Source organism: Hyperolius riggenbachi, chromosome 7 (assembly GCF_040937935.1).
Source record: "Hyperolius riggenbachi isolate aHypRig1 chromosome 7, aHypRig1.pri, whole genome shotgun sequence".
In the NCBI taxonomy this organism is placed as follows: domain Eukaryota; kingdom Metazoa; phylum Chordata; class Amphibia; order Anura; family Hyperoliidae; genus Hyperolius; species Hyperolius riggenbachi.
Genome location: NC_090652.1, coordinates 178,275,786 through 178,296,926, shown reverse-complemented (window position 1 = coordinate 178,296,926; position 21,141 = coordinate 178,275,786). Strand labels below are relative to the sequence as shown.

Here is a 21,141-nt window from a genome sequence, read left to right as displayed (position 1 = left end):
GGCACACCTCCTCCTCTGTTGTAAGCAGAATTGTGCAGATAAGCACCGGCCTTCCATTATTTCATCTCGTCCCACCCGGCTATTTTTACTCGTGTAAAACCAGCTTTAATAGTTAACAGCACTAAAACCAATGCACATACATATTTATCTTGTAGAACAGCACATCAACGTAAATGTTTTCCTGCAGGTTGATCCTGGCCACGGCTTGTACCAGCTACTATCAGCTCACTTCCTCGTACACGTACGGGGTGCTCGGCTACCCAGTGTCATTTGATTGATTGATCACGACTCCGCCCACTTACAAATTGGTCGTGATCACAGATAAAAATGGATATCTGACTGGAATATGGTTTTGAGTTGGATAACTGCATGTAATCACGACTCGTAATCACGAATTGCCTTTAAACCCTGTTTGACATGAAATGATGCATCATGTTTTTTTTTTTTTTATTAAAAATAATTATGTATGTGGGAAGGTGTATAAGAATATATATATATTTTCCAAGAGCCAGAGTTCAAATATATATGATAGTAATGTAATCCATGTAACTCTTCCTACTCCTCCTCCCCCACTGTCTTTTCTCCATCTTCTTCTTCTCCTCCTCCTCCTCCTTCACATTCTTCTTCATCATCATCTTTTTCTTCATCTTCTTCTCCAGTATCTTTTCTTCTTCATCATCATCTTCTTCACCATCATCTTCTCCACTATCTTTTTCTTCACCTTCTTCACTGTCTTTTCTTTACCTTCTTCTCAATCTTCTCTTTCTCTTACTCTTCCTCCTCCTCCACTTTCTTCTTCACCTTCTCCACTGTATTTTCTTCTTACCCATCTTCTTCACCATCATCTTCTTCACCATCTTTTTCACCAGGTTCTACATCTTCTCCACTGTCTTTTCTTCATCACCATCATCTTCTTCACCTGGTTCTACTTCACCTTCTTCACCATCTTCTTCATCACCATCTTCTCCTTCACTGTCTTTTTTTCACCTTCTTCACCATTATCTTCTTCCCCAGGTTCTAAATCTTCTCCACTATCATCTTCTTCTTCACCATCTTCTTCTTCACCATCTTCTTCTTCACCTAGTTCTACTTCTTCACTGTCTTTCTTCACCTTCTTCACCATCTTCTTTTTTTGCTACTTAGTTGCGTATGCACATTTTTTGCTTTTTGTATCATGCATGTTACATTGGCAGGAGTAGCAGACGGATTAGTTATTTTAACAGCATAATAGGCCATGGCACCAAGTTGTGGTACCACGGCTGTACATATACACAGAGAAAACAGCAGAAGGTTCTAAACAGTGGTCGTGAAGTCCACATTGTGTCCAATACACAACAGTTTTCAACCCAGATTTTTTTTTACACCAATATATAGCTATTTTAGTGGCGTAATAGCTTGTGGCGCATAACAGCAGCGTCTTATTCTGTGGACACTGGCGGTCGGAGCACAGAAAGCAGGAGGTAAAAGCAGCAGCAGGAGTAGTAACGTGTGGCAGGCAGCAGCAGTATAGTAGGCTATGGCACCTAGCGGTGGTACTACAGCACAATTAAACCCTAACAACAGTGAGGTTTCAGGAAGCAGTCGTGCAGCCGCAGTTGGGGCCTCCCCACAACTCGGACAGCACAGTTTGCATCCCAGACACCTCAAGAAAATTAAACTTTTTTGATACAACATAGCTATTTTTTGGGCATAATAGCCATCAACAGCAGTGGCACCCTGGCGGTGGGAGCACAGAGAGCTAGAGGTAAAAGCAGCAGCAGGAGGAGTAACGTGTGGCAGGAAGCAGCAGCAGTATAGTAGGCCATGACAACTAGCAGTGGGGCCATAGCACAATTAAACCAAATACATTGTGAGGTTCCAGGAAATGGTCATACAGCTGCAGTTGGGGCCTCCCCACAACTCGGACAGCTCAGTTTGCGTCCTAGACCTCAAGAAAGAAGCATAGCTATTTTGTTGGCATAATAGCTAGCCACAGCAGTTGCGTCTTGCACCCTGGTGGTGGGAGCACAGCCAGCCAGCGGGAGGTAAATGCAGCAGCAGGAGGAGTAACGTGTGGCAGCAGGCAGCATAATAGGTCATGGCACCTAGCGGTGGTACCACAGCACAAACAATTTATGAACCAGGCTTATTAAGCAGGAGCCAAGAGGTTGCGGTGGTAACGGGTGGTCAAGGAGGCATAGCAATCCCAGACACTTCATGTCCTACTCTCGCCGCCAGCAGGGGCCAGGAAATCGCCTTCCACCCAAGCCTGGTTCATCTTCAGGAAGGGGAGTCTGTCCACAGACTGGGTGGCCAGAGGAGAGCGCTTCTCAGTGACCACGCCACCGGCCACACTGAAGTAGCTCTCCGACACCCCGCTGGAAGGGGGGCAGGAAAGGACTTCTAGGGCATACTGCGCAAGCTCCCTCCAGATTTCCAGCCTCCTGACCCAATACTCCATGGGGGCCTCGGTGTCAAGCCTACTGAAGGACCCCATGTAGTCTGCCACCATGTGGGTCAGATGCTGGTGCTGACTAGAGGAGGATGCTACTGCTGATGGCAACTCCTCTCTAGGCAGCTCTACCATGTAGAGTTGCCTAGCCAGACTCAGCAGATCTCCTGGGTGCCTGCTGCTGCTGGCCGCAGACACCGGCTGCTGTGTTGGCTGAACAGGGGCAGTGCGGGTGGAAGGCTGGGGGAAGCCTTCTTCCAGTCTGCGAACAAGAGCCGCCTGCAACTCCTTTGTTCGACGCTCTGGGTCTCCATGCTGCATGAATTGACCCGGCTTGCCCTTCAGTTGTGGGTCCAGGATCATGGTGATCCAGATGTCCTCCCTCTCCAGCATCTGGGGTCTCTGCGCAGACAGCGCAGCATGTGAAGAGGTGCGCCACAGCAGACACATCGTCATCCACTCCCCTGAGATAACACGCCTGTCCTCCACTTGTGCCCGCTAAGCCTCGTCTTGCCCTCTCCACCCTTGCACCACTGCAGCTGCGCTCTGACAGCAAGGTCAGGGACCTCTGACTCCTCCTCCAACAGCTCAAAGTCCTCCTCCTCCTGAGAGGTGCACTGCGCAACTGCCTGCTGATCCAACTGAGTCAGGGCTGCCTCTCCCTCTACCAGCAGATCAAAAATTGCCCTGTCCACCAGGCAAACTATGGACACCCACTCGCAGAAGGATGCCCGTTCCCAGCTCACCATGTTGGTTCTCTGCAGGAAGGGAGCCAACACCAGGCACACCTAGCGCATCTGCCCCCAATCTGCATTCGGTATGATGTGCGCTTCATCGGGAGCTTACTGCGCAGGCGCAGTACAAGAAAATACACTAGCTGCATTCACTGCTTCAAATTCACTTTCAATATTTTTAGATTAAAATTAGCACATGATTTGCATCTGTTTTGCATTCAAGGCATGTATTTAGTTCCAGAGGGGCTTTGCATTGCCTCTGTAGGCTTGCAGTTCGGATGCATCCTTGAGCGCTGTCACTTACCTGTCTGTTTTCCAGTACAAGAAAACTTCGTACTGCATCTGCGCAGTAAGCTCCTGATGACGCGCGCGGGAGCGAGAATTATTTGTCTTGTTAGACTAATATATTACCGGGACCGGCAGCGGGGAACCAAGGATCGTAGGAGGACAGCATGGGACATTACAGCTTCAGGTGGCGGGTAGAAGCCCCAGGTAAGTGTCCGTTTTTATTTAAAAAAAAACAAAACCAAAAGAACCCCTTTAAAGAGAACCCGAGGTGGCTTTGTATAACGTTAGTGGGGCACAGAGGCTGGTTGGGCACACTAACACCAGCCTCTGTTGCCCCATTGTGTGTGTCAAAGACCCCCCTGCTCGCCGCTATCCTCCCCGCAGTGCTGGCGACACGCAGCGCGTCGCCAGCACAATGTTTACCCTAGCGCTGTCTGTCAGCGCCGCTCCCCCGCCTCCTCCGCATCGCCGCTACCCGCCCTCGTCCCTTCCCTCCAATCAGCGTGAGGGAAGGGACGAGGGCGGGTAGCGGCGATGCGGAGGAGGCGGCGGAGCGGCGCTGACAGACAGCGCTAGGGTAAACATTGTGCTGGCGACACGCTGCGTGTCGCCAGCATTGCGGGGGTATAGCGGCGAGCAGGGGGGTCTTTGACACACACAATGGGGCAACAGAGGCTGGTGTTAGTGTGCCCAACCAGCCTCTGTGCCCCACTAACGTTATACAAAGCCACCTCGGGTTCTCTTTAAAACAAAGAGGCAGTGTTGTTATAGCAAACAACATTGGCTTCTTGTTGAAGGTATGATCTTTGCCTTACAGGCACTTTGATTGGTTCACTGAAGACTTCTTCCCTATCACCAATTGCGTCTCTCTGGGTTCTGATGAGTACCTGCGGTGGGGGCACGCGCGTGCACGGTAGCAGCGGCAGAGGACGTTTAAAAATGTCTGTTGGCCCTTAAAAAGGGGACAAACAGGACATATTAAAACAGCACGCAGGCAGGTAGTGGTTAAAGGAATCCCAAGGTGAAAAAAAAAAAAAAGATACAATCTTTACTTAGCTGGGGCTTCTTCCAGACCCTAGAAGTATTCTGGGTCCCTCGGCGCAGCTCCGGTGCTCTCCGCTGTCCCACCGGTAAAGCGCCTGTACTGCTCAGGTTCAGTACACGCCTGAAGATGTGGGTGCCGTAGGGTCAGCGAGCTTCACGGCCGGCCAGTTGGACAGCAGGGAGCACTGAAGCTGCAGCAAAGTGACCCAGAAGACTTCAAGGGGCTGAAAGAAGCCCCAGGTAAGTAAAGATTGCATCTCTTTTTCCCCTCAGGAGTTCTTTAAATGTAAATGGCTGTTAATTTCCGGATGATTGTGTGAGTGTGTCTCTATATATAAATCTATCACTCTTGCCCTGTAGCGCAGGGTCCCCGTTTCGAATCCCAGCCGGGGCAATATCTTGCACTGAGATTATATGTGCTCCCCCATGGGTTTCCTCCCACATCTCAAAAACATACAGATAAGTTAATTGGCTTCCCCCTGAGTTCAGTCCTAAAACATAAACTCCATGATACATACATATACAAAGGACTATGGTAGGGATTAGATTGTGAACCCCTCTGAGGGGCAGTTAAGTGACAAGACAATATACTCTGTACAGCGCTGGAGAAGACATTGGCACTATATAAATACTAAATAATAATATATGTACATACCCATAACAATACATATACATACCCTGGCAGAATTTATTATTTGTTAACCATTTCTCATAGAATATGAATAACACACCTTTTTTCCCTACTTTAGATTAGTGGTCAATTGAAGCAGTTTATTGTCATGCAATTACTTATGTACCTCTGCAATGCAGAAATGCACACTGGTGTACAAACACAGAAAAAAATAATAATAAAAGGAAGCACAAAAATAAGACATCCTAGATCTGAATGAATGAAATAATCTTATAAAATACTCTGTTATTTACATAGTTCTGACAACAAAATCACACAAAAATTATCAATGGAAATCAAATTTATCAACCCATGGATTTTAAGTCACACTCAAAAATAAAGTGGAAGAAAACACTACAAGCTGATCCAATTTTGATGTAATGTCCTTAAAACAAGACAAAATGATGCTTACTAATGTGTGTGGCCTCCAAGTGCTAGCATTACCTCGCTACAATGCCTGGCATGCTCCTGATGAGGTTGCGGATGGTCTTCTGAGGGATCTCCCACCAGACCTGGACTAAAGCATCCACCAACTCCTGGTTAGTCAGTAGTGCAACCCAGATCTGCTTAATTGGATTCAGGTCTGGGGAATGGGTGGGCCAGTCCATAGCATCAATGCCTTCAGTCAATCTTACAGGTTCCCGACAGTCTCATTCCAGTGTCGCAACCCTGAGGTCATGAAAGATAAAGTGGGCCAGTGCATCCCACAGGAGCAGCAGCGTTTTTTGCGGCTACCTGATCCGCTCAGCCCGCCGGATCAGGTAGCCTACTTTTTTTTTTTATGAGCCCACCTTGGGCTTTCTATTTTTTATTTTCAAAGCAAAGCGAATACAGGGGGAAATGCACACTGCATCCCATGAGAAAACAAACGGTGATCCAAGCCGTTCCTATTACAACCATAGGAATACAACGTGTAATTCACAAATGCTCAGATTAATATCTCACATATACCCAATGTAAAATGATACATACACATTAGAAGAAAAAACGTATTGCTGATGTTACACATGGCTGCCTCCATGTGCGCTCCTGAAAACCTTCAGAACCCCCTCTCCCCCATCAGGGAGAGGATGCGCAATAAGTCAGAAGACCCCAGGGCCCTGCGGGAACTATCACCCGGAGTCTTCTTCAATGAACAGCGTGCAACTTTTGAAGGAAAGGAGTATGCTGTCAACTGGGCATAAGGGACCTCATATAATCAAGTTTTTAACGAAAGGAAAGGAGAAAGGTAGAGAAAAGATAGAGGAAAGAAAGAGTGAGAGTAAAGCATACAGAAGGAGAGAAGAGAAAAGAAAAGAAATAGAACAGAGAAGAATAAAGAAAAAGTCAATTAAAGCGGAATATGCCTATGGGTCCGGGGAATCCATTGCCATCAACCAACTCCAGTAGGGCCACCTGTGGTAGTCACAAGAGTCAAAAGCTATATAGAGATGCTACATCAATGTCGAACTAGGGCTATAGAGTACTATACATTAGTCACCCATTATTTGCTTATACTCATCAGTCTCTTCATATTCATGCCACGGCGCCCATGTGCAGCTAAACTGCTAATTTCTATCATGCATAGACTGAGTAAGGTCTTCCAATTGCTTTATCATTTTGACATCCTGCAGCCAGGCCCGACGCTGCCATAAAGGCAAAGGGGGCAATTGCCCGGGGGCCATCGACCTCTGCTGGGCTCCCCAGGTGATCTCCCCGACAGTACCGGGTGTCCCCGCATGTTGTGCAGCTCAGCTGCAGTGGCAGGGCAGCTAGGTCATTTGCAGCTAGAAGGAGGGGTTGGTCTGTACACAAGCAGTAGACTGTTGTATACAATTAACGCAGAGTGGAGGGTAATTATACTTTACCTGATTGGGTACACTGGCCCGATTTGCCGCCGTTTCGACAGCAGATTCGATCACTGGGATCGAATCTGCTGCCAATCGTTCACGCTACACGCCGAATTTCGATCCATTCCGTCCGATCCCGTCGATCGCGCCGTGCGGAAAATAACCGTCGATCGCCCGCAGGTAAAGAGCGCATCGCTAGCGGCGTTCGAGTGCCCGACGACCGACGCAATAGAGCCGCATACATTACCTGCTCCGCCGGCGCGACTCCCGTGTCTCCGCTCTTCTTCTCCGTCTCCGCTCTGGTCTGCGGCATGCTTCCTTTCTTGCTGTCCCGGCAGGAAGTTTAAACAGTAGAGGGCGCTCTACTGTTTAAACTTCCCCCAGACAGGAAGAAGGGAAGCATGCCGGAGACCAGACCAGAGCGGAGACGGAGAAGAAGAGCGGAGACACGGGAGTCGCGCCGGCGGAGCAGGTAATGTATGCGGGCGGGGGGAGCGGCGGCAGCACCACCACCACCACAACAGATTGTGAACGGTTTCAGGCTGAAATCGGTTCACAATCTGTTTGCAGTAAAGGTAGCCATACGATCCCTCTCTGATCAGATTCGATCAGATAGGGATCTGTCTGTTGGTCGAATCTGATGGCAAATCGACCAGTGTATGGCTACCTTTATGATACACAGCTCCTCCACTTCCTTAGCAGTTGCATGAGTAGTACAGCCAGCCAATTGCCTTGCATGGAGTGAAGCCACATGGTGATTGGCTGGCTGCACAGCACATACAACTTATGAGGAAGTGGAGAAGCCGTGTATCATAACAGGACCGGGTTAAGTATAATTATGCTCCGCTCTGCCTTTATTGTGTACAAAGACAGCCCACAGACTGCACACTTACTATCTGCTTCTCAGCAACTCTGTGAGGCATCAGTGTAATGTCAGGAAGAGAAACTACACCCCCTCCCATAGCTGCCAACACTGGCTGTAATCTGAGGATGGAGCTTCCTCGGGACACTGTTGCCAGCATGCAGACAGCGGCCATAGTGCACCCACCTGATGTACAGGAGAGAAGAGGGATCTAGTTTGCTGTGTGCACGGGGCAGAGGTTGCACAATCTGTGTGTGTGTTTGTGTGTGTATACAGTGTGTGTCTGTGTACAGAGTGTGTGTCTGTGTACAGTGTGTGTCTGTGTGTTTGTACAGTGTGTGTGTGTATGTGTGTTTGTACAGTGTGTTGTATCTGTGTGTGTACAGTGTGCGAGTGTGTGTCTATGTACATCAGGCATGTGCCTACCTCCCAACATTTTGAGATGAGAAAAAGGGACACTTAAGCCACACCCCTGCCACACCTCCGTCACAACCCTAGTCACACATACCATAAAGATTTCATAAGAAAAATAGGTTGTTTTATAATTCAAATCACACTGGTCCTTTCTATCCTGGTTCATTTTCCTTCATATTAACATTTTAAAATTTGTAATAAATCAATTTAAAGGATGGGAATAAAGTTTAGAGTCAAACATTTTTTAGTAGAGAAATATATATATATATATATATATATATATATATATATATATATATATATATATATATATTTACATAGAAAAATGGACAAAGTCCTGAAAAAGGGACAAATGAGGAAGAAAGAGGGACAGGGCTCCCAAAGAGGGACTGTCCCTCCGAAAGAGGGACAGTTGGGAGCTATGCATGTGCATGTACTGTGTACATCAGGTGCCTGATGTATTGTAGTTACGCCTTTGCTCAGCTGCCTTGTAATAACTCACCTGTCCCTGTGGCGGCTTCATGCCCTGCTCCCTCTTCAGCCTGCTGCCTGCCTCTATGACACGGGTGCATGTTAGTTACACATAACACATTCCGGACGGAGAAAACACAGGTAGTGGGACTGAAGACGAAGACACAGGATGGAGCAGCCGGGACAGGTAAGTTATTACAAGGCAACTGAGCTACACAGTGTGCGCTGGCCACGGGAGCAGTCGATGGGAGACCACAAGGGCGGCAGCTGGCTCAGGGGCTAACTTTTGCTGGAGGGGTAGGGGACCCCAAGTTACTTTTGCCCTGGGGCCCCCCTGTGGCTTAAATGGACCCTGCCCACAGCCACTCCACAACAGAGGGTGCCTGAGAGGACTTCTAGCATCTCGCAATCACCAGTCTGGCTGCATTTACAAGGTGCTTGGAGAGAGATTTCCCTAAAGGTCTGGGTAAAGGGATAGTAGGCAGGGTCTGTAGAAGAAGCTACACCAGTAATCTTGGTCATAATAGACTTTACAGTGTTCCAATATAAGCATAGGTCTGGACAACTCCAGAAAATGTGGACAAGGGATCCCACATGAGACTTACATCTCCAGCATAATGGACTAGCAGAACAGAACATTTTATGAAGTCTATCTGGGGTTTAATACCAATGGGTGAGTAGTTAAGTGAACCAGCTTTCATCAGTGAAGAGCACAGAGCGAGTGGCGAATTTGCCATTCTTGGTGTTCTATGGCAAATGTCCTGCACAATGTTGGGCTGTAAGCTCAACCCCCACCTGTGGACGTGGGACCCTCATACCACCCTTATGGAGTCTGTTTCTAACCATCTGAGCAGACACATGCACATTTGTGGCCCGCTGGAGGCCATTTTGCAGGGCTCTGGCAGTGCTACTCCTGTTCCTTCTTGCACAAAGGCGGAGGGGTAGTGGTCCTGCTGTAGGGTTGTTGCCCTCCTACGGCCTCCTCCATGTCTCCTGATGTACTGCCCTGTCTCCTAGCAGTGCCTCCATGCTCTGGACACTACACACCTTCTTGCTCCAGTTTGCATTGACGAACCCTCCTGGATGAGCTGCACCACCTGAGCCACTAGTGTGGGTGGTAGATAGGGATGTTCAATGAGATGCAAATATTTCTAAGTTAATGCAAATGTATGCAATTTTTTATGCAAATGTACGCAGTTTGAAAATACACCAATAAATTTAAACCCAGCGTTAAACTGATTGGTCCATTTTGAAGCTGCATATATTTGCATAAATTTGCATCAATTCAGAAATATCCGCATCATTTATCAACTCTGGTTGTAGACTGCCTCATGCTACCACTTCAGTGAAAGCACCACAAGCATTCAAAAGTGACCAAAACATCAGCCATAAAGCATAGGAACTAAGAAGTGATCTGTGGTCACCACCTGCAGAACCACTCCTTTATTGGGGTTGTCTTGCTAATTGCCTTTAATTTCCACCTATTGTCTATTCCGTTTGCTCAACAGCATGTGAAATTGATTGTCAATTATTCTTGCTACCCAAGTGGACAGTTTGAATTCACAGAAATATGATCGACTTGGAGTTACATTGTGTTGTTTATGTGAACCCTTTGTTTTTTGAGCAGTGAATATACATTTTTTGTGCATGCATAATATTATTACAATATTATTTATATTTCTAAAGTGCCAACATATTACACAGCGCTGGACAATACATAGGGGATACATACAATGCTAACAACGGGTGTCAGACAAATGTAGCACAAGGAAAACAAGGTACAGCGTGCATGATCATACGATTTATGTGCTGGTCACAAAGTCAGCCCATGGCAATGGTGTGTATGTGTGTGTTAAAGTCTTATTACACAATGGATGAAATTCAATTTTTCCTCACAATTTTTTCCCCCCATTCCTCTTTGCAGCATCTCTCAAACTCCATCAGGTTGGATCAGGGGCGTAGCAATAGGGGGTGCAGAGGTAGCGACCGCATCGGGGCCCTTGGGCCAGAGGGGCCCCGAAGGGCCCTCCCTTAACTACAGAATTAGCTCTCTATTGGTCCTATGCTCATAATAATGACTTCTGTAGATACTTTGAATAGTGGTTATCATTAACAAACTGTTCCCCATCCCCTTCTTGCACCTCTGACACTGTAGTTGCCATTGACAGATTTTGGTGCGCCGTATAAATTGCTATGTATAGAGTGCTTGGGGGGCCCCATTGTAAAACTTGCATTGGGGCCCACAGCTCCTTAGCTACGCCACTGGGTTGGATGGGAAGCGTCAGTGCACAATCATATTTATTTCTCCAGAGATGTTCAATCAGATTCATGTCTGGGCTCTGGCTGGGCCACTCAAGGACATTCACAGAGTTGTACTGAAGTCACTCCATTCATATTTTGGCTGTGTGCTTAGGGCCGTTGTCCTGCTGAAAGATAAACCTTTGCACTGGTCTGAGTTCAAGAGCACTCTGGATCAGGATTTCACCCAGAATGTCTCTGTACATTGCTGCAGTTATCTTTTCCTTTATCCTGACTAGCCTCCCAGTTCTTCAGTTCTCAGCGCTGCTGAAAAACATCCCCATAGCATGATGCTACCACCACCATGCTTCATTGTAGGGATGGTATTAGCCTTATGATGGGCAGTACCTGGTTTACTCCAAACAGGATGCCTGGCATTCACACCAAAGAGTTCAATCTTTATCTCAAAAGACGAGAAAAGTTTGTTTCTCAGAATCATTTAGAATTTATACGGCGTCGACACCTCACTTAACTGTCCCTCAGAAGGGCTCACAACCTAATCCCTTCCATTGTTATATGTCTATGTATTTACTTATGTACACAGAGAGGTTAGTTCTCGGCACTCAGCATTAAGGCTGAAAGCTTAAAAAGCACCTGGATAGCAAAACATTCAAATGTATTTCATTCTTTTGCAAGAGCACAGGTGGCTTCTGGTTCAAGCAAGGTGACGTGCATCCAGTGTAAAATGTTGAAAACCCGGAATAGGAATAAAATCTCCCTGGATTATGGAATTTCTTTTGCCATTGTGGATTTAATGAAGTAATTTGATTTTGAAAACAAAAATTGAGACATCTGTGGACTGTGCAATACAAGATTAAGATGGGTGGTGACAGGTGGTGTGGCTAGTCGCTGTATAAAAGATCAAAGGTCTGATCAGGCCAATCAGCCGATTCAGATGAAGACGGCCGTAGACCGTCAAAACATGTAGATCTGAGTGGTTTTGGGTATACAAGCGAGGCGCCCTGTGGATGTAGAAGCCATTTCCCGACTCTTCTCCCTTTAGTTCAGTGGAATAATACAGTTTTGAGCACTTGAAACGCAAGGAAGTTGAGCAGTGGAACGCTAGACATCTACAGGAAGTGACGTCAAAAGCTGGACCGATCAGGAAGACTTGCAGCGGCGGAGTGGAACAGCCGTAGCGGCAGAATGTCACCACTAGCTGGCTCTTGGAAACTTGCAGTCCGTTAGGAGGAGGATACAAAGGTTCTGTAAGTTATTACCTTAGGACGGATGGCTAGAGTGACCAGCGCAGATATTTCTATATATGAATAGGTAAAGCACTTTGAACTTTGTCTTACCACACAATGAACTACAGTGGGATGTGAAAGTTTGGGCAACCTTGTTAATCGCCATGATTTTCCTGTATAAATCGTTGGTTGTTTTTACGATAAAAAATGTCAGTTAAATATATCATATAGGGGACCCACACAATGATATTTGAGAAGTGAAATTAAGTTTATTGGATTTACAGAAAGTGTGCAATAATTGTTTAAACAAAATTAGGCAGGTGCATAAATTTAGGCACCACAAAAAATAAATGAAATCAATATTTAGTAGATCCTCCTTTTGCAGAAATTACAGCCTCTTAATGCTTCCTGTAGGTTCTAATGAGAGTCTGGATTCTGATTGAAGGTATTTTGGACCATTCCTCTTTAAAAAAACATCTCTAGTTCATTCAGGTTTGATGGCTTCTGAGCATGGACAACTCTTTAACTCACACCCCAGATTTTCAATTATATTCAGGTCTGGGGACGGAGTTGGCTATTCTAGAACGTTGTACTTGTTCCTCTGCATGAATGCCTTAGTGGATTCTGAGCAGTGTTTAGGGTCGTTGTCTTGTTGAAAGATCCAGCCCCGGCGCAGCTTCAGCTTTGTCACCGATTCCAGGACATTGATCTCCAGAATCTGCCGATACTGAGTGGAATCCATAAGTCCCTCAACTTTGACAAGATTCCCAGTCCCTGCACTGGCCACACAGCCCCACAGCATGAAGGAACCACCACCATATTTTACTGTAGGTAGTAGGTGTTTTTCTTGGAATGCTGTATTATTCCTCCATGCATAAAGCCCCTTGTTATGCCCAAATAACTAAATTTTAGTTTCATCAGTCCACTGCACTTTATTCCAACATGAAGCTGGCTTGTCCAAATGTGCTTAAGCATACCTCAAGCGGCTCGGTTTGTGCTGTGGGCGGAAAAAAGGTTTCCTCTGCATCGCTCTCGCATACAGCATTCTCCTTGTGTAAAGTACGCTGAATGGTTGAACGATGCACAGTGACTCCATCTGCAGCAAGATGATGTTGTAGGTCTTTGGTGCTGGTCTGTGGGTTGGACTGACTGTTCTCACCATTCGTCGCTTCTGTCTATCTGAGATTTTTCTTGGACTGCCACTTCAAGCCTTAACTTGAACTGAGCCTGTGGTCTTCAATTTCCTCGATATGTTCCTAACTGCAGGGCTGTGGAGTCGGTCCAAAAATCCACCGACTCAGACTCCTCAGTTTAGGATTCCACCGACTCCAACTCCTCGACTCCTCTAATTTGCATATTACAATTTTGTTGATTAAAAGTATGTAACATGAAAATCGTCTCTTAACTGCCAACGCTTAGGAATTTTACAAGACAACTGAAGTGAGAAGGATATGTAGACTATTATATTTATTCCCTTTAGACTAAAACTAGTCCTTGGTAAGAGAACTTGTAAAATGTACAAACCGGAACAAAGAACATCTATCAGGCCCTAGGCAATGTAACTGTGGGTACATGTAAGAGTGATGTGCAGGTACTCTGCAGGGGAATAAGGAGATTATTCCTATATTACACATTCTTCATGCACAATCTGAACAAGGTTTATGGGTGACAGACAACACCTCTCTGTTCAATGTGCACAACATTCTCAGTGGATTCCCTGCAGCTCTGTGGGGAGTGCATATGTAGAGTATAGTACTACTGTGTAAAAAAGTAAACCTGAGGCAGATGAAATTAAAGTTTTATACATACCGAGGCTTCCTACAGCCCCCTTCAGGATAATCAGTCCCTCATTGTCCTCCTCCACCACCTGGATCTTCTGCTATGAGTCCAGGTACTTGAGCCAGTCGGGCGTAGTGTGCATGCACACACTCCGCCGCCGGGAGCGTACTACACCTGTGCAGCACTATTGCGCAGGTACAGAATGTTCCTGGCTATGGGAGCGGCACGTGGCTGGACTGCGCTGACTGGCTGAATTACCAGGACTCATAGCAGAAGATCCAGGTGGTGCAGGACAGCGAGGGACTGATTGGCCTTAAGGGGGCTGGAGGAAGCCCCGGGTATGTATAAAACTTTTTTCTTTTCATCTGTCTCAGGTACCATTTAATTCGTAGTCACCAAACCAAATTTTAAAAACCTGTCAAATTATTTGATTTCATGAGCAAAGAGAGTGCATACATTTGCATAAATCAGCATCAATGCAGAATTATTTCCATCTCATTGACTATCTCTATTAGTGACACAGCTACACATCAGGCTTTATTCTTACAGCATAGATGTTATTTAGTATATATACACGAGATTCCTGTGTACGCATCATATATACAGTCACAATAAGATATGTATATCTGACTTTAAAAATACGGGGACTGCGTTATTGAAGCAGCACAAGTAACTAATTTTGATTGGTATATTTCATTTTTGTGGACTGAGCACAGCTATTACGGTATATATACATTATTTTTAATGACCATTACCTGAGAAATAGAACATTTTCTAATATTTTCTATTTTAATTACAGTTACAAATTCATTAGGAGTCGGAGTCTGTGCATTTGTTCCCCGACTGACTCCAGGCACCCAAAATTGCTCCGACTCCGACTCCACAGCCCTGCCTAACTGTGGAAACAGACAGTTGAAATCTCTGAGACATCTTTCTGTATCCTTCCCCTAAATCATGATGGTAAACAGTCTTTGTCTTCAGGTCATTTGAGAGTTGTTTGGAGACCCCCATGTTGATACTCTTCAGAGAAAATTGAAAGGGGAGGGAAACTTACATTTGACCCCCTTAAATACTCTTGCTCATAATTAGATTCACCTGTGTATGTAGGTCAGGGGTCACTAAGCTTACCCAGCCACAGATGGGGTAATCTGTCGAAGAAACCGTGAACGCCGTACAGTCTGTTGCCTCCCGGGTGCTCGGGTTCAGCATGTAGCGGAAAGAATTGACAGATTACTGGGTGGGGCTGGTGAAGACCCTGCTGTCATGGTACACATTGGCACCAATGACAAAGTTAGTGGGAGATGGAAGGTCCTCAAAAATGATTTTCAGGTACTTGGAGATAAACTTAAAGCAAGGACCTCCAAGGTGGTGTTTTCTGAAATACTGCCAGTGCCACGTGCTACATCTGAGACACAGAGGGAGCTTAGGGAGTTAAATAAGTGGCTGAGAAATTGGTGTAGGAAGGAAGGGTTTGGGTTCCTGGAGAACTGGGCCGACTTTGCAGTCGGCTACAGGTTCTACAGCAGGGATGGGCTGCACCTTAATGGGGAGGGGTGCAGCTGCATTGGGGGAGAAGATGGCTAAACGGTTGGAGGAGATTTTAAACTAGGATCTGGGGGGAGGCGGGGGGATAAAGTCTCAATACGTAGACAAGATGAGGTAAAAAGACAGTGGGAACCTAACATTATGGAGGGTGGAGAGGGGGGTGGGGACAGTGTAAAGATTAAGGAGGCTGGTAAAAATTCAAGTAGCCCATTTCATGTAAACAAAATTGGTAAATGTGGTGGTAAAAATATAAAGTGCATGGTAACCAATGCTCGGAGCCTTGCAAATAAAATAGACGAACTAGAGTTCATTCTGAATGACAAAGGCTATGACATTGTGGGAATAACCAAGACATAGATGGATGAAAGCCATGACTGGATAGCTAATTCAAAAGGATACAATGTGTTTAGGAGGGATAGAACCGGGAAAAAAGGTGGAGGGGTTTGTCTCTTTGTTAAGAATTCGCTTACCGCTGTCCTCAACGATGAGATGGAGGAAGATTGCGAAGATGTGGAGTCCGTTTGGGTAAATATTCATGGTGGAAATAAAAGTTGCCAATTGCTTATTGGGGTATGCTACAGGCCACCTCTTATTAATGAAGCTGCAGAACTGCAATTACTACAGCAGATTGAAAAAGCTGCAAGTAAAAATGAGGTCATAATTATGGGCGACTTCAACTTTCCAGACATTGGCTTCAATTCATCAAAGGGTGTTCGATAACAAAACCCCAGTCCTTAAAATACCGCATTCGGTATTTTACACTTCACTGTGCTAATTCATCAATATTTTCCCATGTGTGGTAGAGGTTCGTTAAGTTACCGAACTACTAGGCTTCAATTCATCAAAGGCTGTTCGATAACTGCAGAGTGGTGCAGAGCAGCTTGGAATGTCCGTGTGTTGTTACAAGCTGATAACAATAGAAGGCATCCAGACATCCCTTTGTGATGTAAAGGTGTTATAGTTACTGTTATTTATACTGCCTCTGCTGCTCTGAATCTGTCGATCAGTCTTTCTTAACATTTTATTTATTTGCCACAACGTAGATGAACTTCCTGGAGACATCATAAATGCCATGCTTGGTGATTTCACCACCAGCATCTTTGCATTATCAAACAGGGCCTGAAAGGGTTACACCACCGAAGGGAATCTGGGGATATATTTTGACCCGTTCTCTCTGCTCACTGCTTGGGGGGTCTGAAAGCTTGTGTGGAGAAGCCTGTGTGACCTATCAGCGGCACTTGCAGGAGAACAGGGGCTGTTTCTATTGGCTGCCTGCTCCTGCTAATCATGAAAACATTCACACAGAAGGCTTTAGAAGCCTGTAACGACAGGGGAGAGCTTGAGATAAACACCGAATGTGTTAGCGAATGTGGGAACCTTGATGAATTAACATTTGTTGAGCACATATCGGTAATTTATCTCATTGCTGTGCCATTTCAGCTTCTCATTCGGTAACAGCTTTGATGAATTAACATTTTCTAAAGTGCTTCGTTAAGTCAGCTGTTTTCAGCATTACCGAATGCGGTAATGCTTAAAGAATTGAAGCCATTGACTGGAGTATTGAGGCTACCCATTCTGGTAAAAGCAGCAGATTTCTGGCAGCACTACAGGACAATAACTTGACTCAAATGGTAACTGAACCAACTAGGGGGAATGCGTTACTGGATCTGATCATTTCTAATAGACCAAATATATCAAATGTGCAGGCTCAAGAACATTTGGGAAATAGTGATCACAACATGATAACGTTTGATCTGGTGACTGATAGGCCACGGGGCAGCGGGACCACTAAAACTATGAATTTTAGAAAAGCAAAGTTCAATCAACTTAGGCAGGCAGTAAGTTTGGTGAACTGGGATAATGTACTACAAGGGGAAGACACTGAAGGGAAATGGCAAGCTTTTAAACTTATACTCAATCAATATTGTAGTATGTATATCCCATATGGAAACAAAATATCTAGGAATAAAAAAGGCCTCTATGGATGAATAGAAAGGTTAAAGATAAAATGAAGAGGAAAAAGAATGCCTATATGGTCTTAAAACAGGAGGGGACCGAGGCTGCACTAAGCAATTATAAGGAGTGCAATAAAAATTGTAAAAAAATAAATTAGGCATGCTAAGATTGAAGCTGAAAAACAAATCGCTAAGGATATCAAATCTAACCCAAAAAAGTTTTACAAGTACATTAACTCTAAAAAAAGAAAGGTTGACTGTATAGGACTCCTAAAGGATGAGGGTGGGAACTCAGTGGTGGATGACTAAGGTAAGGCAGAGTTATTAAATGCTTTCTTTGCTTCTGTCTTCACAAAAGAAACAGCACTTTTGCAAACTACAGAGGCGGAAAAGTCTCAATCTTCTAACTGTAATATTAAATACTTAACGCAGGAAGAAGTGAAGGCAAGACTAAATAAATTAAAAATGGACAAGGCACCTGGCCCGGATGGCATGCATCCTCGGGTCCTAAGGGAATTAAGTTCAGTTATAGATAAACCCCTTTATCGTATCTTTTGTGACTCTCTTGCAACTGGCAGAGTCCCAGTGGATTGGCGTACAGCCCACGTTTTCCCATTATTTAAGAAGGGCAAAAAATCTGATCCAGGAAATTATAGACCTGTAAGCTTAACATCAGTTGTATGCAAACTATTTGAGGGGTTACTAAGAGATACTATACATGACTTCATAGTAGAAAATAATCTTATTTCTCAGCATCAACATGGGTTTACTAAAGACAGGTCCTGTTTGACTAACATGCTCAGCTTTTATGAGGTAGTGAATGCTAATATGGATATTGGGAATGCTGTAGATGTGATATACTTGGACTTTGCAAAGGTCTTCGACACTGTTCCCCACAAAAGTCTGGTGCAAAAGTTGAGGATGCAAGGACTGGGGAAAAGTCTGTGTTCATGGATAGGGAACTGGCTAATGGACAGAAAACAAAGGGTTGTGGTCAATGGATCGTACTCAAAATGGGAGACTGTGAGCAGTGGGGTCCCACAGGGGTCTGTTCTGGGTCCAGTGCTCTTCAATGTATTTATTAATGACCTAGTAGATGCAGTAGTGAGCAATGTTGCTATTTTTGCAGATTATACAAAATTGTGCAGAATCATCAACTCTCAGGAAGATAGTGTCATATTGCAATAGGATCTGGATAGGATGGCTATATGGGCACATACATGGCAGATGAAATTCAATGTTGACAAATGTAAAGTCATGCATTTTGGACATACTAATGGTATAGCACCATACAAAATAAATGGGATACAGTTGGGGACATCAAACTTGGAGAAGGACTTAGGAGTACTCATTGACAACAAGTTAAATAATCATACTCAATGCCAAGCAGCTGCAGCTAAAGCTAACACAATTTTGGGATGCATTAAAAGGGAAATAAAAACTCGAGATGCTAGCATAATATTGCCCCTGTTTAACTCTCTAGTAAGGCCACATCTGGAATATGGAATTCAGTTCTGGGCACCACATTACAAAAAAGATATTGCAGTTTTAGAGCAGGTGCAGAGACGAGCAACAAAATTGATACGTGGGATGGAAGGTCTCACTTATCAAGAAAGGTTAGATAAACTGGGTTTATTTAGTCTAGAGAAAAGACGCCTTAGAGGGGATCTAATTAACATGTATAAATAAATCAGAGGGCAATATAATAGCTTGGCGGATGAGCTTTTTGTCCCTAGGCCTTCTCAAGGGACTAGAGGACATGATCTGCGCATGGAGGAAAAACGTTTTAACCATTTATTTAGGAAAGGGTTCTTTACAGTAAGCGTGATTAAGATGTGGAATGCATTGCCACAGGAAGTCGTTATGGCAAACTCTATACCTGCATTTAAAGGGGGCTTAGATGCTTTCCTTGCGTTGAAAGACATCCATGGCTACAATTACTAGGTAATGCCTAATGATGTTGATCCAGGGATTTTATCTGATTGCCATCTGGAGTCGGGAAGGAATTTTTCCCTTTAGGGGCTAATTGGACCATGCCTTGTAAGGGTTTTTTCGCCTTCCTCTGGATCAACAGGGATATGTGAGGGAGCAGGCTGGTGTTGTACTTTATACTGGTTGAACTCGATGGACGTATGTCTTTTTTCAACCAAAATAACTATGTAACTATGTAATTTGAGTTCCGATAATTAGTTTTAAAAGTTTTAGAATCAATAAGATGACAACAGTGCCCAAATTTATGCACCTGTCTAATTTTATATAAACAATTATTGTGCGCTTTCTGTAAATCCAATAAACTTCATTTCACTTCTCAAATATCACTGCGTGTGACTCCTATATGATATATTTAACTGACATTTTTTATCGTAACAACCAACGATTCATACAGGAAAATCATGACGATTAACAAGGTTGCCCAAACTTTCGCATCCCACTGTATATGGAGTATTGGACTAATTACAGAGAAAGTAACAGGCTATTGTAGATTTTTTATAGCAATATTGAGGCCGGACTATTTTCTTTATAACCGGATATATTTTTTACAGAACTTTTTCTCTTGCACATTGTTTTTCAATTTTTTTCTTTTTTTTAGGAAACGGTTTATGGGAAATCAGGTTGCTCCTTGTGTGTGTGATTGAATGTGCAACATTATCTATTGCTTACATTCCTCAGTTGTTACATTGTGTGTTACAATTGAAAACCAGCTCTCTCTGCTTCAAGCATACACACAGAGCTGACTAGAAGCTTTTAATATATAATATAAAGCAGCTTGGATAAAATGCAATGGCAACTTTCAGAGCAAATAAACTGTATTATGGGAACTTGTAATTTGTAAATGGTCAATATAACTTGTGCACAAAAGCAAATATAGTAACTGCATGGGTAATAAGTAGGAATACACATTTTTATTGAATGTTATGTCAGAGTTTCACACCACTTTAAGGCACATCAGGCTCATGTAACACCAGTCTTGGAATGCCTTCGCCATGAAAATCTTTATATAAAAGATGAAAAATATGACTTTGAGATGCAAAATATCAAAATGTTTTGGACTTGTAATTTCGGCTTAGGGAATATCCATGGATTCACAAAAGGTACAAGCAGTCCTCAACTGGCCCCCACCATCTGCCAAAAAAGGAATTCGGAGATATGTAGGGTTTGCCTACTTCTATAGAAAATTAATCAAGAACTATATAATCTATCCATAATTATTCCCATTACACAATTGACTCGTCAGCAGGTACATTTTAACAACTTGCAGACCGCTCCACACCAATGGCGTGTACACGGCGGCTCCACAGGACCACGCAACGACAATTGGCGTGAAGTCCTGGGGGCGTGTTTTGCAGGAGACTGCCGATGCTCCGCTCCGTCATCAGTCTCCAAGCGTAGATCGCCGCTAGAAGACTGTTAGATCGCGAAACCGCCGTCTATTTACATTGTACAGCAATGCGATCTACTGCAGTGCTGTACTGGGGACAACTGTGTCAGTCGACTGTTACCCTGGGAGGCTCAGAAGCCATCAGCTGTTGCCTATGACAGCCGATCGCGGTCATTGGCTGGCGGGGGGAGGGAGGGTGGGGTAAAAAAAATAAACAGGCAAATTTATTAAAAGAAATATATAAACAAATAAAAA

General features: G+C 44.5%; 1 protein-coding gene across 6 annotated transcripts in view; it reads right to left on the bottom strand.

Annotated features, from left to right (window-relative positions):
* The window catches only part of WDR75 (WD repeat domain 75), a 669,401-nt gene that overhangs the window by 169,918 nt on the left and 478,342 nt on the right, over positions 1 to 21,141 (bottom strand). The window lies entirely within an intron of this gene.